Below are 24493 nucleotides of genomic sequence, written 5' to 3' on the forward strand. Positions count from 1 at the left end.
AGACAAAGACAGACACTACCTCAGAGTGAAAGACTGGAAAAATAATTTCCAAGCAAATGGTCTGAAGAAGAAAGCGGGAGTAGCCATTCTAATATCGAATAAAATTGATTTTCAACTAAAAGTCATCAAAAAAGATAAGGAAGGACACTTCATATACATCAAAGGTAAAATCCACCAAGATGAACTCTCAATCCTAAATATCTATGCTCCAAATAGAAGGGCACCTACATACATAAAAGAAACCCTACTAAAGTTCAAAGCACACATTGCATTTCACACAATAATAGCAGGAGGTTTCAACACGCCACTCTCATAAGTGGACAGATCATGGAAACAGAAATTAAACAGAGACATAGACAGACTAAGAGAAGTCATGAACCAAATCATCTTAACAGATATTTATAGAACATTCTATCCTAAAACAAATGGATATACCTTCTTCTCACCACCTCATGGCACTTTCTCCAAAATTGACCATGTAATTGGTCATAAAACAGGCCTCAATAGATACAGGAAGTTAGACATAATCCCATGTGTCCTATACGACCACCATGGGCTAAAACTGGTCTTCAACAACAATAAGTGAAGAATGCCCACATATACATCGAAAGTGAACAATGCTCTACTCAATGATAACCTGGTCAAGGAAGAAAAAAGAAAAAAAAATAAAGACTTCTTAGAATTTAATGAAAATGAAGATACAACATACCCAAACTTATGGGACACAATGAAAGCTGTGCTAAGAGGAAAACTCACAGCTCTGAGCGCCTGCAGAAAGAAACAGGAAAGAGCATATGTCAGCAGCTTGACAGCACACCTAAAAGCTCTAGAACAAAAAGAAGCAAATACACCCAGGAGGAGTAGAAGGAAGGAAATAATCAAACTCAGAGCTGAAATCAACCAAGTAGAAACAAAAGGACCATTGAAAGAATCAACATAACAGTTGGTTATTTGATAAACTCAAAAAGGTAGATAAACCCTTAGCCAGACAACCGGAGGACATGCAGATTGTATCCAAATTAACAAAATCAGAAGTGAAAATGGAGACATAACTACACAATCAGAGGAAATTAAAAAACCATCAGATCCTACTACAAAAGCCGATATTCAACAAAACTTGAAAATCTGCAGGAAATGGAAAATTTCCTAGACAGATATCAGATACTGAAGTTAAATCAGGAACAGTTAACCATTTAAACAACCACATAACTCCTAAGGAAATAGAAACTGTTATTAAAGGTCTCCCAACCAAAAAGAGACCAGGTCCAGATGGGTTCAATTCAGAATTCTATCAGACATTCATAGAATGTCTATCCAAAACTATCCAAACTATTCCACAAAATTGAAACAGATGGAGCACTACCGAATTCCTTCTATGAATCCACAATTACTCTTATACCTAAACCACACAAAGACCCAACAAATGTTCATCGCAGCCTTATTTATAATAGCCAGAAATGGGAAAGAACCCAGATGCCCTTCAACAGAGGAATGGATAAAGAAAATGTGGTACATCTACACAATGGAATATTACTCAGCTATCAAAAACAATGACTTTATGAAATTCGTAGGCAAATGGTTGGAACTGGAAAATATCATCCTGAGTGAGGTAACCCAATCACAGAAAAAAGCACATAGTATGCACTCATTGATAAGTGGCTATTAGCCTAAATGCTTGAATTACCCTAGATGCCTAGAACAAATGAAACTCAAGACAGATGATCAAAATGTGAAGGCTTCACTCCTTCTTTAAAAGGGGAATAAAAATACACTTGGCAGGGAATGGAGAGTCAAAGATTAAAACAGACACAGAAGGAACACCCATTCAGAGCCTGCCCCACATGTGGCCCATACATATACAGCCATCCAATTAGACAAGATGGATGAAGCAAAGAAGTGCAGGCCGACAGGAGCCAGATGTAGATCGCTCCTGAGAGACACAGTCAGAATACAGCAAATACAGAGGCGAATACCAGCAGCAAACCACTGAACTGAGAATAGGACCCCCGTTGAAGGAATCAGAGAAAGAACTGGAAGAGCTTGAAGGGGCTCAAGACCCCATATGTACAACAATGCCAAGCAACCAGAGCTTGCAGGGACTAAGCTACTACCTAAAGACTATACATGGACTGACCCTGGACTCTGACCTCATAGGTAGCAATGAATATCCTAGTAAGAGCACCAGTGGAAGGGGAAGCCCTGGGTCCTGCTAAGAGTGAACCCCCAGTGAACTAGATTGTTGGGGGGAGGGCAGCAATGGGGGGAGGATGGGGAGGGAAACACACATAAAGAAGGGGAGGGGAAGGGATTAGGGGGATGTTGGTCCGGAAACCGGGAAAGGGAATAACACTCGAAATGTATATAAGAAATAATCAAGTTAATAATTAAAAAAAAAAAAGAAAGCAAACTTCGGACCAATTTCCCTGATGAATGTCGACATAAAACTACTCAACAAAATTCTGGCAAACTGAATCCAAGAGCACATCAAAACCATCATCAACCATGATCAAGTAGGCTTCATGCCAGGCACGCAGGGATGGTTTAATATACAGAAAACCAACAACCTAATCCACTATATAAACAAACTGAAAGATATAAACCACATGATCACTTTATTAGATGCTGAGAAAGCATTTGACACAATTCAACACCCCTTCATGATAAAAGTCCTGGAAAGAACAGAAATTCAAGGCCCATAGCTAAACATAGTAAAAGCTATATACAGGAAACCAGTCGCTAACATTACACTAAATGGAGAAAAATTTAAAGCACTCCCACTAAAATAAGGGACTAGACAAGGCTGCCCACTCTCTCCCTACTTATTCAATATAGTTCTTGAAGTTGTAGCCAGAGCAATCAGACAACAAAAGGAAATCAAGGGGATAAAGATATGTAAAGAAGAAGTCAAAATATCACTATTTGCAGATGATATGATGGTATACTTAAGTGATCCCAAAAGATCCACCAGAGAACTACTAAGCGTGATAAACACCTTCAGCAAAGAGGTTGGGTATAAAATTAACTCAAATAAATCAGTAGCCTTCCTCTACCCAAAAGAGAAACAAGCCAAGAAAGAAATTAGGGAAACAATACCCTTTGTAATAGTTTAACCAAGCAAGTGAAAGATCTGTATGATAAGAACTTCAAGTCTCTGAAGAAAGAAATTGAAGAAGATCTCAGAAGATGGAAAGGCCTCCCAGGCTCATGGATTTGCAGGATTAATATAGTAAAAATGGCCATTTTACCAAAAGCAATCTACAGATTTAATGCAAATCCCCATCAAAATACCAACATAATTCCTCAGAGAGTTAGACAGAAAAATTTGGAAATTCATCTGGAATAACAAAAAAATCAGGATAGCTAAAACTGTCCTCAGCAATAAATGGACTTTTGGGGGATTCACTATCCCTGAACTCAAGCAGTATTACAGAGCAATAGTGATAAAAACTGCATGGTATTGCTACAGAGACAGACAGATAGACCAATGGAATAGAATTGAAGACCCAGAAATGAACCCACACACTTATGGTCAGTTGATTTTTGATAAAGGAGCCAAAACCATCCAATGGAAAAAAGATAGCATTTTCAGCAAATGGTGCTGGTTCAACTGGAGGTCAACATGTAGAAGAATGCAGATCGATCCATGCTTATCACCCTGTACAAAGCTTAACTCCAGGTAGATCAAGGACCTTTACATCAAACCATATACACTCAAATTAATAGAAGAAAACGTTTGGAAGCATCTTGAACACATGGGCACTGACGAAAATTTAGTGAAGAAAACACTGATGGCTCTAACAACAAGAATCAACAAATGGGATCTTATAAAACTGCAAAGCTTCTGTAAGGCAAAGGACACTGTGGTTAGGACAAAACGCCAACCAACAGGTTGGGAAAAGATCTTTACCAATCCTACAACTGTCAGAGGGCTTATATCCAAAATATACAAAGAACTCAAGAATTTAGACCGCAGGGAGACAAATAACCCTATTAAAAAATGGGGTTCAGAGCTAAACAAAGAATTCACAGCTGAGGAATGCTGAATGTCTGAGAAACACCTAAAGAAATGTTCAACGTCTTTAGTCATAAGGAAAATGCAAATCAAAACAGGTGATATTTCACCTCACACCAGTGAGAAGAGCTAAGATCAAAAACTCAAGTGACAGCAAATGCTGGGGAGAATGTGGAGAAAGAGGAATCTTAGAAAGGAGTGAAAGAGCTTGAAGGTGCTTAAGACCCCATTGGAACAACATTGACAACCAACCAGAGCTTCCAGGGACTAATCCACTACCCAAAAACTATATACATGGACTGACCCTGGGCTCCAACCTCATACGTAGCAATGAATAGCCTAGTAAGGGTACCAGTGTAAGGGAAAGCCCTTGGTCCTGCCAAGACTGAACTCCCAGTGAATGGTGATTGTTGGGGAGGGTAGTAATGGGGGGAGGATGGGGAGGGGAACACCCATAGAGAAGGGGAGGGCCAGGGGTTATGGGGATGTTGGCTTGGAAACTGGGAAAAGGAATAACAATCGAAATGTAAATAAGAAATATCCGAGTTAATAAAGATGAAAAAAAAAAAAAAAGAATGGTGGCTAAAGGACATTCATGATAAAGTCTGTAAGTTATTTACATATTTATTTGTTATATAGCCTTGATAATATAATAAGATCCAATTCCTCTAATTTTCCACTGCTATATTCCTTATATCTCAGCATTTTGAAAGTTGATAATTATTAATAATTTTAAGACTTATACTGACACATTATTCATAAGAGAGAAGCAAATAAAGATAAACAAATTAAGTATTGAATTTATCACCATTAGAAGTGCTTAGTTACCTATGCATTCTTTTGTATTTGGTTTTGCTCAGGCAATGTATCATAATCATACCTTCATAATAACACTTTCCTACCGATGAAAAGCCTATTGCTGTGGAAGGAAGGGACATGCTGCCTATCAGTATGAACGGGGAGGAATTCAGGTAAAGATCTTTTTTTGTTTGAAGTTAATTACTTTTTAAGGAATGTTCATGTAGACTCATTGAAGTATGGTCCTCATTCAGTAAATGCTCATATGATAAAAGAAAGAACATTCTCTTCCTCTAATGATCATATTTGAAATATGATATCATTTTATTTTTTAAATATAAAAATTTATATGTATTCACCATGTTAGGTTCATTTCCTAGGAAATATACCTTAAGTCAATCTTCCTTAATTATATTTTAGTGATATTTAGTTTTCTGAAAAACATCTGTAGGTTGTTTATACATAGTGGCTCTGATAATTTTCAATGAGCTGTTATGGGGTTGGTGTAAATCTACCGTATTCCTGGCTCAAATACCAGGTCCATGCAGATGACAAAAACAATTGTAATCAAGACACTAGTGATCACCAGAGCTCAGAACAGACTTCAGAGTCTAACTCGACCTTGAAGGGGAATTTTACAGCATATTTAAGAATAAGACGACAAAGTGAGTGGGGGGAGTAAGCTAATACAGCATTGTGCAATAATATTTTTACACAAGGGGTTGGTCAAGGGCATCTCCATTGTGGTTTTGCCTGGACATGGGACCAGTCAGTCACAGGAAAGGAGTCAACATTGATGATTAAGTCTGAAGGATGTGGTTTCAAGGTCCTACTCAGTACTTTTGTGGTCAGACATCATCCTAGACATTTGGTTCATAACTCAAAATAATAAGGGAACAAAGGAGTGGGCTAGCTACATGTAGTTAGTTAAGGCATGACAAGCAAATTTTCCAACTTGCTTACTTTAGTTTAGATCATGGGCAACTTTTTTTTTACATTCTTTTGTAATTTACTGGTTTGAAGACAAACAAACAGTAGTGAAACAAGATAGGGATTGGTTCCAGGTACTCGGTTTGACCCTGGCATCAGGATAGAAGATTTGTCCCTGAGATAGCTAGATTCAGACAATTGTCTCCTTACATAACAAGGATTCTCTTTTCTTCACCTTTTCCTCAGGAATTACGTTTAGTCTTTTTGATACTAGCTACATTTTTTCATGAGATGAAGTGCTTTTTCATTGTATTGTTAACTTTGGTTTCCCCAATGATTAGTGATTTTGAACAGTATTTTATATATTGTTGTCCACATGTGAAACCAGCACATTGATGTAAAATCTGAACCCTCATTTCTATTGCCTTACTACTCACAATGGCCAAGAAATAAGAACATCGTAAGTGTTCATTAACAAAGGATGAAGAAACAGACTTTTCCGATTAAATTTCATAATGGAATTAATGAAATAAGATTCATCCAATAGACATAATAAAATCTGGTGAATGTGGATGGACCTATAGAATATATGCTACGCTAAATGAAATAAGCCAGGCATAGAAAGACAAGAATTACATGCATTGTATCTCACATATTTATGGACTCTGATTCTGAAAAGCACAGTTGTTACCTAAGGCAAGAAAATGTGAAGCTGGCAGCAGGGAGGCAAAATTTGTTATGGATGAATATTAAGCTATAATTTGGACAATAAGTTCTGCTGCCTGGGAGAATAACAATAAATAATAATATAGTGTACTCCATTTCAAAGATAAAAATGAAGATTGAAAGAACAAGCCTTTAAAGTCTTTACTATAAAGAATTGACGTATGTTTGGTAAAAAGAATGTTTGATGTTTGATAAAGAATATATTTGAGATTCAAATACTACAAAATGTATGTGGATTAAATGTTATGTAGTACCACAAAATGCACACCATTTCTAGGTCAATAGACAGAAAACAACTGTTAAGAGTAAAAGTAAAATACATTTAAAAAAATACCAATAGCACACTACCGATAGCAAAATTTAAATATTTCATAATAAATTTGAGTATGTATTGAATAGGCTCTATAGAAATACTATAAAATCTACACATCTTTCTTTTAGTTCATTCTTACTGTTAAATTGTGAATGTTCTATGTAAATTAATGATGATATAACAATTACCATTTTCAGTTTTTAAAATAAGTAAATTATTGAGAATGATGAGATGGTTCAGCTAGCAAAGCCTACTATGACTGGAGCACTGAAATGAATTCTCTAGAACCCACATGTTAGAAGAGGAAAATGATTTCTTCAAGTTTTCTTTTGTCCTATACACAACATCACAGGGTATGTATATCTATACATTTATATGTAACAAAATAAATAAAAATTAATAAGTATTTTTATGAATTAAAATAAGAGATTAAAATAACAAAACATGAAATTAAAACATATTCATGATAAAACTAAATTTAGGCAGAAAAATGACAGTACATTCTTTTCATTTTATAAGTAAAAATCCATTTGGTTCTTATTCGGTCTATGGGAAACATACAGTGTCCAAGTATCCCACCATTTCTTATTCTTAACACTTCAGCCTGTTATGGGTCTGTCTCTCTTATAACCAATACACGCTTTAGAAAGAATAGACAAATGGACCTCATAGAATTGGAAAGCTTCTTTAAGGCAAAGGACACTGTCAATAGGACAAAATGGCAACCAAAAGATTTGGGAAAGTTCTTTACCAATCTCAGTTGCAATAGAGTGCTAATACCTAATATACATACATATATATGTTGGACTCTAGAGAATCAAGTGACCCTACTAAAAGTGGGGTACATTTGAGATAAACAAAAATTCTCAACTGAGGAAAATCAAATGGCTGAGAAGATGCTAAAGAAATGTTCAACATTCTTAGTCACCAGGGAAATGCAAATCAAAACAACCCTGAGATTCCACCTCACACCAGTCAGAATGACTAAGATTAAAAACTCAGGAAACAGCAGATGCTCGAAAGGATATGGAGAAAGAGAAACACTCCTCCATTGTTGTGGGGTTGCAAGCTGGTCCAAAAACTCTGGAAATCAGTTTGGAGGCTCCTCAGAAAATTGGACATAGTACTACCTGAGATTCTTGCTATTCCACTTCTGGGCATATACCAAAAAGATGCTCCAACATATAACAAAGACACATGCTCCAGTATGTTGATAGCAGCCTTATTTATAATAGCCAGAAGCTGGAAATAACCCAGATATCCTTCAACAGAAGAAAGGATACAAAAAATGTAGTACATTTACACAATGGAGTACTACTCTGCTATTAAAAACAGTGACTTTATCAAATTCTTAGGCAAATGGATGGAACTAGAAAATAGCATTCTGAGTGAGGTAACTCAATCACACATGGTATACACTCACTGATAAGTGGATATTAGCCCTAAAGCTCGGAATATTTAAGATACAATATACAGACCACATGAAGCTCAAGAAGAAGGAAGACCAAGGTGTAGATGCTTCCTTCAGTCCCTCTTAGACGGGGGAACAAAATACTCATGGAATGGAATACAGAAACAAAATATGGAGCTTGGACTGAAGGAAAGTCCATCCAGAGACTGCCCCACATATACAGTCACCCAACCCAGACAATATTGCTGACACCAAAAAGTGAATGCTCACAGGATCCTGATGTAGCCTGAGAGGCTCTGCCATAGCCTGACAAATACAGAGGCAGTCCAACCATTGGATTGAGAATAGTGTCTCCATTGGAGGAGTTAGAGAAAGGACTGAAGGAGCTGAAGGGGTTTACAACCCCAGAGGAAAAACAACAATATCAATCAACCAGAGCCCCAGAGTTCCCAGTGACTAAATCACCAACCTAACAGTACACATGGAATAAACCCTGTCTCCAGCTTCATATGTAACAGATGAAGACCTTCTAGGGCATCAATGGGAAGAAAGGCCCTTGGTCCTGTGAATGATGGATGCCCTAGTGTAAAGGAATACAAGGGCTGGAAGGTGAGAGACAGTGGGTGAGAGGGTGGACAATCAACCTCATAGAAGCAGGGGGAAGGGAATGGGATAGGGGTTTCTGGAAGGGATACATTTTGAAATGTATGTAAAGACAATATCAAAAAAAAGAAAGGAAAAGAAGTTTCTTCTTTGAAGCTTGAAGCAGCAGGAATCTCTAAGAACAAACGTAAGCATTTAGAAGTCTGTTTGATAACATGACCACTTGAGAAAACAGTAGTAGTATAATCTTCCCTAGAGCCTCCAGAAAAGGGTTAATAGCCTGGTTTATAAAACCAGGCATGACTTCTCTTCTGTACTATAACCTTCAAATTCAATCATGAAGTGGTTGGTTTCACAATATCCAGTTATGGCATATTTACCCACATAGAGGGTATATCGCACCTAGAAGGTCATTATTACTGTTCTAAGGCTTGACATCCCCATCCAACCTTAGTAGCCTGTACAGCACGTTCTGACATGATGAAGATTAAATGGTTGGGGGGACCATCAATTCAAGCTTGAGTTCTATGTGTTCTTTTACTAAAGTGTGCAGGATCTTCAATAATAGGGCCTTAATTCCTTATTCTGATTTATTTATTTCTGAAAAGGCATCCAGAATGCCATAGAACAGAGGGTGTAAAGAGGATAAGCTCCAGAGCATGTGGGTATATATGCAGCAAATACATATCTAGACATAGTATAGCCATTGTTTCCATAAAGTTACCCTAAATGCAATATCTGCATAAGAGTGGCCTCACGCAGTTTTTCACCAAAATGTAGAAAAGTACCAAGAGCCCCCCTCTATCTCTAAGGAACTACTGGCAGTAAAGGTGGTTAAGAAGAGGGTGACATTTTTTCCAGTGGTGCTACAACTGTTTAGTTGCCCAGGCACAAGTAAATAACTCCCCTCCTCCATGGTGAAGCTGTGGATGCCAGAAAACAGTAGTAGTATAATCTTCCCTAGAGCCTCTGGTCTTTAGAACTTCCTGTGAGATACATATTTCCATTCACTTGTTGGTAAGCTATATAGATCACATGACTCTTTGCAACTCCTTTATGAGTTATAAACCATGCTGTTTTATTTCACTTCATCTCTGTGTAACCAGCATTTTGTCCTGAATGACAAGAATATAAACTCTTATGTTAAATAAATCATATTTAGGCTGGCTAAATTGAATTTAAAATAATTTATGTATTTAAAAATGTCTCAACCTACTAGAGTTCATTGAGAGTATATTTCCTGGTTATTTAATTGGAATTAGCAAAAGTATTTCATATTATTTGACTGTTCACTGCACATATTTCATTTATTCAAAAGAGGTATATATAAGATAATAAGATAGATATATAAGATAATAAGAGTCTTATCTAAAAATATCTTAGGAAGGGGTTATATCCTGATGTTAAATAAATGATATTATATATACTTTATTACAAATAAGTATAAATGAACTTGTGAGCAGGAAGATATAACAAAATATCCCAGAGATATATTCTCAGGAAACCCAGCGCTTAGTTGATTCTAGAAAGAATAATAAAGACTATAGAAAATGTAGCATTACATACAAAGGAATTAGCATACATGAAATCACATGTAGGTTAATGAAAATTTCTTTTTTTTTTTCCTTTTTTTTCGGAGCTGGGGACCGAACCCAGGGCCTTGCGCTCCCTCGGCAAGCGCTCTACCGCTGAGCTAAATCCCCAACCCCGAAAATTTGTTATAAAAGCATTACTTTGAGAACTATTCTTGGGCTCTTGGAAACCTCTAGTGATCATGTGAATACTAATTTTAAGCTGTTCATCTTCTTTGTCTTCTTCATCGTCATCATTGTCTTCTCCTCCTACTCATTTATCCTGTCTCCCTCCCTCCTCCCTCCTCCCTCCTCCCTCCCTACCTCCCTCCTCCCTGCCTCCCTCCCTCCCTTCCTCTCTCTCTCTCCCCTACTTCCTGACCCATATCATTCACTGCCTGAAGCTTTTATTCTGTGTTTTTATGAATCCTATTGCTTATGACTGTAACTGTGACCATCTATCTTCCATAGATGAGTGCTGGAGTAAGAAGAATCACTGAGATGTTATGAATGCTTGAAAAATCACTTTGCAAAGTATATACCTATAAAATTGAACACTGGCTTTCCTTCCTTGAGTTAAGAAAATGAAGAGATTTTCCTAAAATATATTTATTCTACTAAAGTCTCAAAAAGTAGAAATGCAGCACATCCTTTACAAAGTACTTTATCAATAAGCAGTGATCTTGCCCAAGAAATGACAGGAAGATGCCTCTGATTGCGTAACTTAGAAATTACTTTGCCAAGAGTATGTTTTCATAGGCCAGCTTTTTGATTAAAATGCTTTATTAACAATTCTGTAAAATTAGTTCCTGTTAGTAATTTACTAAACACTACTCAATTCTTTTCCTGTACTTTTTTCATTATTAACTCTTTTGCTTCAATTGTATCATTTTCTTTGTGCAAAAACATGAATACATATAATTTCTGTATTATATTATATACACAAATGACTGCTATTTACCTCCTTGTAAGTTCTCCAACATTATCTCATTCTTTACCCATTTCATACGCTCATGAAAATTCTTTCCGTGTCTTTATATTAATACCTTATATGACTTTATTTTGATTTAAAACAGAAAGAGATGGATAGCAATGTAAACATTACTCCTTTCTCAGTGCCAACTACACTTAACCACAGGGAGAAGCAGTTATGTACTATTTAATCTAAATTTCTCCACAAAACTGGTTTCAACACATAGACTAGAAGTAGGTAAACAAAAAACTATGTGGCCACCTTGGATACATGGTGTAATTGATGTGCTGGTGAACAGCTATTTATAAAACTCTTACAAAGGGCTGATCTTTACCTTACCATTGCAACTTTTACTATTCTTTACAATAAAAATAAACCCAAAATCTTTTTTTAGATAGCCTTTCAACCAACCATTATGCTACCATCATTTATCAAATCACATATTTTTTCTCCTTAAAATCTTTTGTCATTTTAAAACACACACACACACGCACACAGAATTATCTCCCTTCCCTTTGAAACTATTTAGCAGTCAATAGATCCTTGGTGAGGAGTTGAGTCTGTATATCATTTGCCCCATGTATGCTAGAATGTCTTGATCTTATGTAGAACTTATGTATGTAAATACAGCCGATGTGAATTCATGATTGTAAATCCCATGTCCTGACCAAGAAGATGGCATTTAACTGCATACTTCCTACATTTTAGCTTTCCCATTCTCTCTGTTTCCTCTTCACATAATTTTCCCTAAACTAGGGCTAATGTATTTGTCCCATTTATGGCTGAGTACAAAGTTATTTATTCTCAACAATTTGACCAGTTATCCATTTCTCCAGTGCAAATAGAAGTTTACATAGCTAAGGAACCGTGGAGATAAGCAGAAATACTTAGAAGGCAATTTGGTAACATAAACACTTAACAAAATAACAATAACAGCTTATATGATAAGGCCTGTAATTTCTATAGGAATTTTTTTACCAGCATTATAGAACTAGGCATGATAATGCCTTCTATGGAACAACTTGAAATTAAATCAGAAAATAATTAGCCCCAACATGTCTGTCACCATTGTACCAGTAGGCACATTTTGCCTAGCAGGCAGATTTTTATCCTTTAATTGATGACCCCACGTCCATGCACATATGAACATCACTGGCTAAACTTTGTGAGTTACCCAAGGACAATAATATGTGAAGTTGGTAGTGGTGTATGGTTTTTTAAAATTATTTTATTTATTTCCATTCCATGTGTTGCCCCCTTCTCACAGTTTCTCATCCTTTTCCTTCTCCCCCTTGCCTCAGAAAGGGTGCCTCCACACATGCGTGCCCCTTCCCTGGGGCTTCGAGTCTCTCAAGGTTTAAGCACATCTTCCCCCTCTGAGCTGTGATTAGGCAGTCCTCTGCTATGCATATGCCATGGGCCCCAGACCAGCCTGTGTATGCTCCTATTTGGTGGCCCAGTCTCTGGGAACTCCCTGGATTTGAGGTAGTTGAGAATTAATATATCACTATTGAACAATAACTTTTCCATCCTTGTTCATCCTCACGATGCCATATTAATACCTATTAATACTAAAACTTTGCAAAGTCCCAGAGACTTTCAAAACTCAGATGCTTATAAAGTTAAGATGTGGGGCTAGAGTGCGATCTTAGTGGTTAAGAGCAGTAGCTGCTCTTCCAGAGAGCTTGGGTTCAATTCCCAATATTCCCGTAGCAGTTCACACCTGTCTATAATGTCAGTTCCAGAGGAACTGATATAATCACATAGCGATACATGAAGCCAAAACATTAATGCACGTAAAATAAAAATAAATAATTTGAAACTTACGACTGTGAAAGTACCCAAAACGTCACTAAACTTCTCCAAATCATTTAACTAAGGGGTCCTGTAAGACAAAAGCTAAGTTTCAAATTTCTTACTCCAAGAGAAGATAATCAGAGCACAAGGACAATGAAAAGAGAGCAAAACCAAACAATGGCACTATATACAGCTCATGTCAGGCTCTGAGCCTCACAGTCTTCTGAGTGCCAAAGGGTTTGGGCAGAGGAAGAGATTATGATCTGCCATCCCCAGCACACACAGCTAGTCCCCTGTGTTCAAGTTGGCTTTAATCCATAGGTTCTGCTGTCCTTGGTGTTTTCCCAGTGTACTGATAGCTCAAAAATGTTGTGATCTTGGCTGCAACTGCACAACGCTTTCTCCAATAGGCTTTCTTCTGGGACTATTACCATGGTACCAAGTCTCAGTTTCTCTCTTTGATCCTTTAAATCCTTGAGCTTCTATTGCAAATGAGGATATGTATCTTCATCAAAGTTTTCTCCTTGACCTTTTATGTTGCCAAACTTCAGTTATTCCCCGTAACTCCTTCATGCTTCTAAAACAGTGTAACCTGAGAGACTCAAACACATTATCAATTACCTCCCAGTGGATGGCACAAACTTGGGCCCCACCTATAATAGAGCTTCTGTATGATGATCCTGAGGAAAATACACATTTATGACCACCCACGGTGCTGGTCTCTTCTTAATCCTGCTGATTATTAAGCTGTACCTATCCAGCACTCCTTGACCCAGTCAAGCTATTTTACTTCACTGGTTTATGTTTCTTGTCAATCGTGGGTAATTATTCATTCCTCCATCCCACTGACCAGAGAAAAGATAAGATTCTTAATTCAAAATATCCCCTGTAGATCTTTGCTTCTCTTTGAAACATTTAGGTTTGTGTCTGATTGATAATACTTACCAGCACTGGGATAGAATAACATGGTTTCATGTAATTTTTAGCCCTTTTGCAATTATACTGCTTTTGTTTACCTAAAATATAATTTGTGTATTCACAGAGTTGCTCTAGAAATAGAAAGAAAAGGTAAAACTGTACTGTCCAAATATTTGTGGACAAGCTTGGAACAGCTGTAGCAATATTTAACTATGTTTTAGGTTATAAGAGAATTAGAATAAATCCTATATTCACAATTATGCAATGCAGCTTCCTAAAATAATACCTGAATCTAGAAATTAAAAGTCCATTTCCTACTGTGTTAAAGTTATCTGACTTGGCCAGGAGTGGTACTTAACATTCTTCTGGCTTAAACTTACATTCATCTATAACCCACATAATAAAATTCCAATTACACATCCTTTCTTTTATTGAAATGTACAACTACTTTTAAATCTGAGTTTCACTTTTCTCACTGTCAAAAGCAGTTGGAGAATTTTTCAGTCTTTCAAATAGCAGGGGAACCAATGTACCTGCCTTTACTGCTTGGTGCTTAAACTTTTATACTCCTTCTTGAGAGGACTGCACAGCCAGAGCGCAGCTGACTCAGTATATTATGCTGGATCACAGTAAGATGTGGTAGACTATGACTTTTTCAGTAGAGCCTACTAGGGGATAGACATTTTCTCTGCCAAGGACCTAAGGCAAAATATCCTAGACAATGGAACCCTATGCCCCAATCTTTCACATCCTAATTATTATTTCTTGAAAAGCGTTGTTATGTTAGTTGCTGATTGAGGTCTCCATGTAACATATGAATCTCCTGATTTCATGTACTTTCTACTGACATTTCTCCTTTAATTACAATAGCCACTTTAGGGTGCCATTTTCTTAAGTGAAAGCAATACTTTTTAAAAAATTATTTCTCAGTAATTTTTGTGAATATCATGTGACTTTTGCTTTAAATCCATTGTCTGATCTCTTATGGTATTATCTTATATCTGTACTACCATCCTGCATTTCCTTATAAGGCCAACTTGCTCATAGTGGATGATATTCTAGCTATGTGTTTGTATTCAGTGTGCCGGTATTTTACTTAGGATTTTAGCAACTATGTTCATAAAAGATATTAGACTGTAGTTTGTTGTTTTTGTATCTTTATCTAGTTTGTGCACTAAAGCAATACCAAGTTCATAGAATGAATTTGTGAGTGATCCTTCTCTTTAAATGTTTTGAAGAATTTAAAAGTTATTGGTATGCTGGTTCCTCTTTGAAAGTCTGTTAGAATTCTGCCGAGAATTGACTTAGCATCTTTATGCCTGAACTTCTTTTAGCCAGAAGGCTTTTCATTTGTATTTTGATCTTTCCTTTTGTTATGGGTCTTATTATGTTATTATTATCTTGAAAGGATACTATTATCTGAGTTTAGAAGATAATGCTGAGAACAGTGCATGTAATATAAGTAGTAAAATTGTAACTTCTTTTCTATTTCTAAAGCAAAAGAGGCACAACCTATTATTGTAATGAACAAATGTAAACAGATAAAGGAAGTATGCATGGTATAAGAAAAATAATTGTAAAGCAATTCTAATTAATAAACAGTTAGATTCCAGAAGAAAATCTTTTGGATATAAGTAAATTTTATTTATATATAAGAGAAACTGTAGAATTGAATAAATGTTAAAAATGCATAAAGATATGTCATTCTATTACCATGCTGGTAAATTTGGGTCAATTTAACTAACATAAATTGGAACAAACCCAAGGACAAAGAATGGTGACTGAGAACTTACCTTTTGCAGATTGTCCTGTAGGCATGTCCTATGGGGCATAGTCTTGACGGCTAATTGATTTAAGAAGCCACAGACCATCATGGATGGTACTATCTCTGGACAGTTGGGCCTGTCCTCTTTAAGAAAGGTAGTTTAACAAGGCAGGAAATCAAGAAAGCAAGCAGCTTTTCTTCTTGATCTCTGCTTCAGTTTCTCTTTCCTGTCTTAAACTGCTACTCTGGCTTCATTTAATAACATACTGTAACCTGTATGCCAAATAAACACTTTTTTTGCTTAGTTGCTTTTGTTACATGTTTTGTTATAACAACGAAAACAAACTCGGACAAAGTAAGAAAAAAGAGCATACAAACTACATTTAAAGACAAGCTCCATTCCCAGCAATAGATGTACAATACGTAGTTTTGGAGGCTTTTTTTTTTTTAATCTCATAATGCTTCTCTTGGAATTATTTTTACCTTATTGTTTTTTCCTTATGTGGTATCCCTTTGATTTGTACTTCTGTCGGTTTTGTATGTGTGCATGTTTGTTTATATATGTAAGAATTTATGTCCACATGTGTATTTGTTCCTTGAGGTTTTTCTATTCTTTTTTTCCTACTGATTGTTTTGTTTTATTCTAGTTTGTTTACTTATTTGCTTGTTTGTTTGTTTTCTTAAAGACAGAGGAAAGAAGACTTGGAGTTGGATGGTAAACACGTAAGGTTCTGCGCAGAGATGATGGAGGGGAAACCATGATCAAAGTATTTTCTATAAAATAATTTTCAATTAAACAATAAAAGAGCTCATTCATACCATTCATACAGTTTGTGTGCCTTGCATTTTCTTTATTTGAAAAATTTCTTGTACCATTTTGAAGACCTTGAGGGAAAGAAGAAACATTTCAAAATATGTAAAATGTAAACTGGTAATAAGACTTCAAACCAAAAACTTGCTCTTTTCTCTGTTGTTTAATGTAATAGTACATAACATTTTAAGTTGTTTGAAATGTGTGCTTAGTGTAAGAACCCTATGGGGGTTGACTGAAAATAATAAGTTTGTTGATACTGATGGTAATAGTTTATTTCTTATTAATTTTTAGTTTTGTTCTCTAAGTCATTGAAGCTTGAAATTTTTAATGATTAATCTGCCATAGTGTTCCAGGAAAATAGGAGTTTTAGTTAAACCAGCTACGATACACCATGTACCCTGGTGATATCAGAACTAATATCATATCTAAAGAAAATAAAACCAGCTCATTTGAAGTCACAATTGTGTCTACTACATGAGTTGATGATAAGTGTACCAGGTCTATAGGCTTTCTCACAGCAAACATAAGTAACTGTGGAGTTTGACTACCTTTTCATTTCTCTATCTACCACAACTACTGTTTAATTTCTATTGCAACATGATTGGCTCTTTTATGGTTCCAAGTGTAAATAAAATGAAATACTATGAAGTAGGTATAATGTTTCAGTCTAACTTATTTAAGCTATATTTTTCAGATTCTAAAGTAAATTATAAAAAAATGACAAGTGGTACTTATTTTCTTATAGCTTAATACTATTCTATGGTGCAATTAAACATGTTCATGTATGCCTCTGATATATTATGACAAATTTAGTATAAGAGAAATTCCTTTGGAAGTGATTTTAGTACATATTTCTTCTGAACAAACAGATTCCTACCTGGGGGAAGAGGTAGTGTCATAAACCCAGGAAACTAATAAAAATTACCAGGATCACAAAAGTTATGATTCATAAGATCCCTTTTCAAGCATAGAATAACAGAAGAAAATTCCTGAGAGGAGAGTCTCTTCAGTGGTAGCTTCCTGCACACTTCGCAGGGAACTCAGGAATAAAAAGTTCCTGAGTTATCACCTACAATGGAGTGGGACATTTGCAAATGTAACTTCCTTTGACTGACCCATGCTTTTGTAACTAAACAAATAAATTTGTTGATTGACTAAGACAAGCACAGAATCATTTATTTTGTCTGTAATTAATGTACTAAATCAGGAGAACAGATATTTTTACATGTTTACCCAGAAGATGAGGGGTAATTACAGAAACTGTATTTGTATAAAATTATAGAACAGTATTGGTTAAAAAAAAACATTGAACCATGAAACTAAATAAAGTATGAGAGGCGTGTGATAGGCTTCAGCAACTTTGTTGAATGCCATGGTTAAACACAACCTGTAAAATGAGGATGATACTCCAGTAGATCTGAATGTCCTTTATTGGGTTCAGAAGAACATAAAGCAATCAAAATAGACAAGATAGGACAAAGATTAATAAATTTTTCTGGTCATTTAAAAGCAAATGCAACAGAATATATGTCAGGCCCAAATTTCTATTGTTGAAATTTAGAGGAAGGCAAACGTAGTGTTGATAATGAGCTTTTTTGAGGCCTTAAAGCCTGAAAAACATTCATGGAGGCACAAATAATTAAACAAACACCTTATCAAGTTTCTTCTAAGAGTGGGCAATTATTTGCAAATACATTTATTCCCCAATAGAAACATATAGAGAGTGGGGAAGTTCACATAACCCAGGACCCTTTCAAAAAACAGATGTGAATAATGTGAAGGCAAGGGACATGACAATGGTCTGGAGCATGTCAGGTCAGAGCATCCATCTCTATTGGAAGACACAATAGTAAAGAACATGGCCTTCTTACCCTCTGTATCAGCGTTAGTTTCATCAATACAAACCAACCACATTAAGGCCATTGGGAGTGTGATGTCACCCTTCTGAAACATTGGTATTCCATTCTGAGGAGACTAGAAAACTTTATAAAATGTCTATGAATTATGGAATAATAATTGTGTGTCCTAGCTTGCTTTCTGTTGCTATTAAAAACACCTTGAACAGAGGCAAATTTGAGAAAAGGGAGTTTATTTTATCTTACAGCTCTCAATTTATAATGAAGGGAATTTGGGTAGAAACTCAAGGCAGAAAACTAGAGGCAGAAATTGAAGCAGAACATTGAAGGAATGTTGCTTCCTTACTTGCTCCCTGTGGGTTTCTCAGTTTCTGTTTTTATGTAACCCAGTACTGTTGGCCCTGGGGTGACACTGCCCACACAGCAGTAGGCTAGACTTTCCCATCCTAATTATTACCACTAAAAATGAAAAAAAGAAAAAAAGCCCCCCCATGGATTTACCCAAAGAGCAATTTTTATAGAGGCATTTTCTGGATTGAAGTTTCCTCTTCCTGTATGACTTCAGTTCATTTTAAGTGATGGGGAAAAAAGTACCACAAGTAGGTAATGCTTCCTACCCATGGGATCATACTCATCATTGTCCTTCAACAATAAGCAACTACTAACATATATTGCTAATGGTTTTGAGTATTTCCTTTGTCTCAGTCAAGGTTTCTATTGCTGTAAAGAGACAACATGACCAAGGAAACTCTTCTTACAAAGGGAAACATTTAATTGGGGCTGGCTTACTGGGTCTGAAGTTTAGTCAGTTATTATCATGGTGGAAATCATGGCATTGTGCAGGAGGAGCTGAGGATTCTATATCATGTTCCAAAGCAAAGAGGAGAAGAATGGTTTCCTGGAGGCCAGGATGAGGGTCTTAAAGCTGACACTCACACTATGATACTTCCTCCAACAAGGCCACACCTCCAAGTAATGCCACTTCCTGGGCCAAGCATATTCAAACCACCACATCCTTATATTAAAAAAAACATATTATTAGTGTTTGGTGTAGACAGAGGAGCCAAAGTTTCATTACAAAATACTAGTTTGAGTGTTGGGTAGTTCAGAGAATGTCTGGGAGCACAGTAAAAATTAAAGTTAAGAAGTTTGGATGAAAATACCACTGGTTTTCTGTGTGAGTGGGAAAGGTCCTTTTCAGGGAACCACAGAGATGTTTTCTGAAAACTCCAGTGTAAAGAGTGAGTAACCTGCCTATGAGTTGTTTGTCCGATCTGCCCGGTAGTCAGCAGAAGTTGGGGACCACCTGGAGAGAATAGAGGACAAGAGATGCGAAGAAGAATGCAAAAACACAATGCCAACCAACCAGAGCTCCCAGGGACTAAGCCACTACCCAAAGATTATACATGGACTGACCGTGGACTCTGACCTCATAGGTAGCAATGAATATCCTAGTAAGATCACCAGTGGAAGGGAAAGTCCTTGGTCCTGCTCAGACTGAACCCCCAGTGAACGTGATTGTTGGGGGGAGGGCGGTAATGGGGGAAGGATGGGGAGGGGAACACCCATAGAGAAGGGGACAGGGAGGGGTTAGGGGGGATATTGGCCCGGAAACCAGGAAAGGGAATAACATTCGAAATGTAAATAAGAAATACTCAAGTTAATAAAGAAAAAACGGAAAAAAAAAGACAGGAGTCTGATCAAGGCAACAAATTTTATTTTTTCCCAAGGCTTAATTTATGCCATAGCAGGGGTAACAGACACTGTGGTCTTGTGGTCAGGTAATCGGCTGACATCAACAGGACTTTGGTTTCTGAGAAATGTCACAAGTTTGTCATTGTTAGGCAGTCTGACCACCCGATTTGTATTAGCCTTCTATTGCTGGCTGAGGATTTTCCATTGTCCTGACCTCCTAATGAACATATTCTCATTTTAGCATTTTCCCATTTTATCTTACTCAACTCTAACTATAATATTAACAGCAATAATGGAGGGTTTTAAGGGCATAGCTCCCAACAGTTGTTGATCAAGGGAACTTATGAGACTCCATAAAACACCAGATTCTTGCCAGTAATGTTGGTTGCCTGTCTGAATTAAATAGTAGTACCATATTACTAGTCATTCCTCACTTTAGAGCCCACTCTGCAGGAGAGATCTTATATCTTATTCTATGCGATATAATAAAAGACTTATGGCCAGAGAAAATATAGAGCCTAGAGGGAAAATAATAGCTATTGATTTGTTAAATATATGCAATATGATTCAAATAGCTTTCTAAACATTTGTTTTCTTTCATAGAATATGGCAGCTGTCAGCAAGTATGAACTTGAAGGGAGGTTTCTTATTTCACAATATGCAATGGTTAGGTTGCAGACTCCTTAATGATTAAAATGCTAAGATTATTTATTGCTGAAGAATAAAAATCAATTCTCACATAGACAGACACACATACAAATAAATACATAATAAATAAATTATAAATAAACATATCTTTATAAGGAAGCATTGAAGAGAGGGACCAAAGGAATAGGATTAAATGGGGAACTTCCTCTGAGCATACATAGTCTATCCTAGACACAAGACTTAAAAACCAAATGAAATTTAGAAGATTCAAGGAGCTCATAAACCATTAACAAAGCCTTGTTTCAAGTTAGTGGAAGTAGTATCAGTTGCTGAAAAAGATTATGCTTTTCAGTGGGAGCTTAAAATTGGGTAGGCAGTTTCACAGATTTCCTTCTCACTAATGTTGCCCATAAGGCCTTTTAGTGAAACAGGGTTTTAATCATCCAAACTTTTATAAGTAATCTAAGTTTTAGTTAATCTTATATTGCACTGATAAGAAACTATGACCAAGGACAGTTATAGAGTAAAAATCTTGAACTTTTAAGTCTCAGCAAGTTAGAGTTCATGGCGAAGGTAGGCAGCATAGAACAGTTAGAGCAGATGAGAGCCGACATCGTAAGACACAGTCACAACATAGAATAAAAAACTGGGAGACGTATAAAAATTTCAAAATTATAAATTCTATCCTCAGTAGCACTCTTCCTCACAAAAGACATACATCACAATATTTCCCAAACAGCTCCACTAACTGGACCCAAGTATTTAAATTTATGAGACTGCATTTCTTCCCTTATTCAAAACAACCACAGCTAGTCTTTCTGTATTACCTCAGAACTAACTTGGGATTGTCCTACATCATCTCTAAAGCACAGGTAAAAACTGCCTCTTTGAATACACATGTAACTACTAAGGCTAACTGATTCTTCACACTCACATGTGACATCACATAAATTTGACTTTGTTCATCTTCGCCATTATCATCAATTCTTCAATTATTTCCTAGAAAGCAGAGACGAGGGTTTTTTCTCTTTATTACCCTGAACTCCAGACAGCATATTATATGTGTGCTTTTGACAATTTGTGAATTAAATTTGAATATATAAGTGTCATTATGCAAGAACATTAATTTATAGAACTAAAAATTGCATTTGCTTGTTAAGTGGATTATCACGATACAATACGATATGATATGTTATTTTCTTCTCATCGATTCCCTGACAAGTTCAGAAACACATTTTGATTGAAGTGGTTTTGTTCCTCAGTTCTCCGCTGATCAGAAACATTACAAATTCAAGAATCCTCATCAGCTGTTTTGAATGGCTGCTCTAACTTTTGTTGGCAATATTTTAAATGTGTGTCATGCTTCAGTAGTGTAATAGTCACTACTCTATTGCTGTGAAGAAAAAACATGACCAAGGCAACATTTATAAAAGAAAGCACTTAATTAGGGGCTTGCTTACAATTACCATGGAAATTTAGTGCATTATCATGCCAGGAAAAAGATAGTCATGATACTAGAGCCGTAGGTGAGAGATTTACATCCTAATCCAAAATCAACAGGCAGAAATTAAGAGTCACTAGACCTGGTATGAGTTTTTGAAACCTCAATGTAAACCCACAGTGACACACCTCCTCCAGTGAGGTCACATCTACTGCAGTAAAGTCATTCTTTTATTATTTTAATAGTTTATAATATATGATGTAAGAAACTAGTTTTTTTTTTAATTTGTTGACTTTGGTTTTATGTCTCAGTATGTAGTTTGTGTTAGAGAATTTTCCATGAGTTTCTAAGAAGAATGTTTCTTCTTTTTTTGCATGTCCTTATCTCTTGATATCCATATGATCTAATGGATATATATTGTCATTTAATTCCAAGGTTTCCACATTGTTTTTTTTTTTAGTTCAGACTATCTGCATATTAGAGATAGTTGATATCATTTACTATTACTGATTTGAGGTTAAACTATGTGTTGAAGTCCAGCCAAATACTTTATTTATGAATTTGAGTATGCCAGAGGTTAATGCATCTCTGCTTAAGATTGCAATGTCTTTGGATAAATTGTTCCCTGGAATAGAATGAAGACTCCTTCTTTATACCTTCTGATCAATAACAGTTCAAAGACCATATTATCAGACATTAAAATAGAAACACCAACTCTGCCGATAGTCTTATTCTATTAAAATACTTTTTCCATCTTTTTATTCTAAGGAGGTCCCGAACTCAAATTAACACAAATGGTGGTTTTGTTTTTTGATATATTCAGCTAACCTGTGTCCTTTGATTTGGTACCTGAAACAAATGATATTTAATGCTAATTCTTGAACAGTGTTTGGTGATCTATCATTTGGGATTTCAGTCTCCTCCACTTCAACCACTACCAGCCCTCCTCCTTCTTCTACCACTACCATCCCTCTTCCTCTTCCTCTTCCTCTTCTTCTTCCTCCTCCTCCTTGTCGTCGTCCTCGTCCTCCTGCTCCTGCTCCTCCTCACCATCCTGCTCTTCTTCCTCTACCTTTTATTTTTAATTGGATATTTTTTTGTTTATATTTCAAATGTTATTCCCTTTCCCGATTTCCTGGCAGTAAGTTCCCTATCCCAATCCCCTCCCCTTCTTCTATGAGGGTTTTCCTCCTCCAAAACCACCACCCTTCCTAGCCCCCCCAACATTCCCCTGCACAGGGAGAGTCCAGCCTTGACAGGACCAAGGGCTTCTCCTCCCAGTGGTGCCCAACAAATCCGTCCTCTGCTACATATGTAGCTGGAGCCATGGGTCTGACCATGTGTAGTCTTTGCATAGTGGTTTAGTCCTTGGGAGCTCTGGTTGGTTGGTATTGCTCTTATGGGGTTTCAAGCCCCTTCAGTTCCTTCAATCCTTTCTCTAATTCCACCAACGGGGACCCCTTTCTTATTTCAATGGATTGTGGCTAGAATTCACCTCTGTATTCGGCATGTTCTGGCTGAGCATCTCAGGAGACAGCTATATCAGGCTCCTGTCAGCATGCATTTCTTGGCATCATCAATATTATCTAGTTTGGGTGACTATATATAAATGGTGGGGAAGGCTTAGAATCCCATTCCTTCAGTCTCTACTCTAAAATTTGTCTCCACATCCCCTCCTATGTATATTTTTGTTCCCCTTTCTACAAAGGACTGAAACATCCACACTTTCGTCATTTTTCTTCTTCAGACTCATGTGGTCTGTGCATTTTATTTTGGGTAATTCTAGCTTTGGGACTAATGTATACTTATCAGTGAGATCATACTATTTTTTGTTGATAGGGTTAATTCATCCAGGTTGATATTTTCTAGTTTCACTTATTTGACTATAAATTTCATGAAATCATTATTTTTGATAACTGAGTAATACTCCATTTGTAGATGTACCATATTTTCTGTATCCATTCCTCTGTTGAAGAATGTCTGGGTTCTTTCCAGCTTCTAGCTATTATAAATAAGGTTGCTATGAACATAAGGGAGCCTGTGGCCATGTTGTACGTTACAGCATTATTTGTGTACATGCCCAGGAGAGGTATAGTTGGGTCCTCAGGTAGTGCAATATCGGATTTTCTGAGGAACCTCCAGACTGATTTCCAGATTGCTTGTACATGTTTGCAATCCCACCAACAATGGAGGAGTGTTCCTCTTTCTCCAAATCCTCACCA

Source organism: Rattus norvegicus, chromosome 6 (genome assembly GCF_036323735.1).
Source record: "Rattus norvegicus strain BN/NHsdMcwi chromosome 6, GRCr8, whole genome shotgun sequence".
In the NCBI taxonomy this organism is placed as follows: domain Eukaryota; kingdom Metazoa; phylum Chordata; class Mammalia; order Rodentia; family Muridae; genus Rattus; species Rattus norvegicus.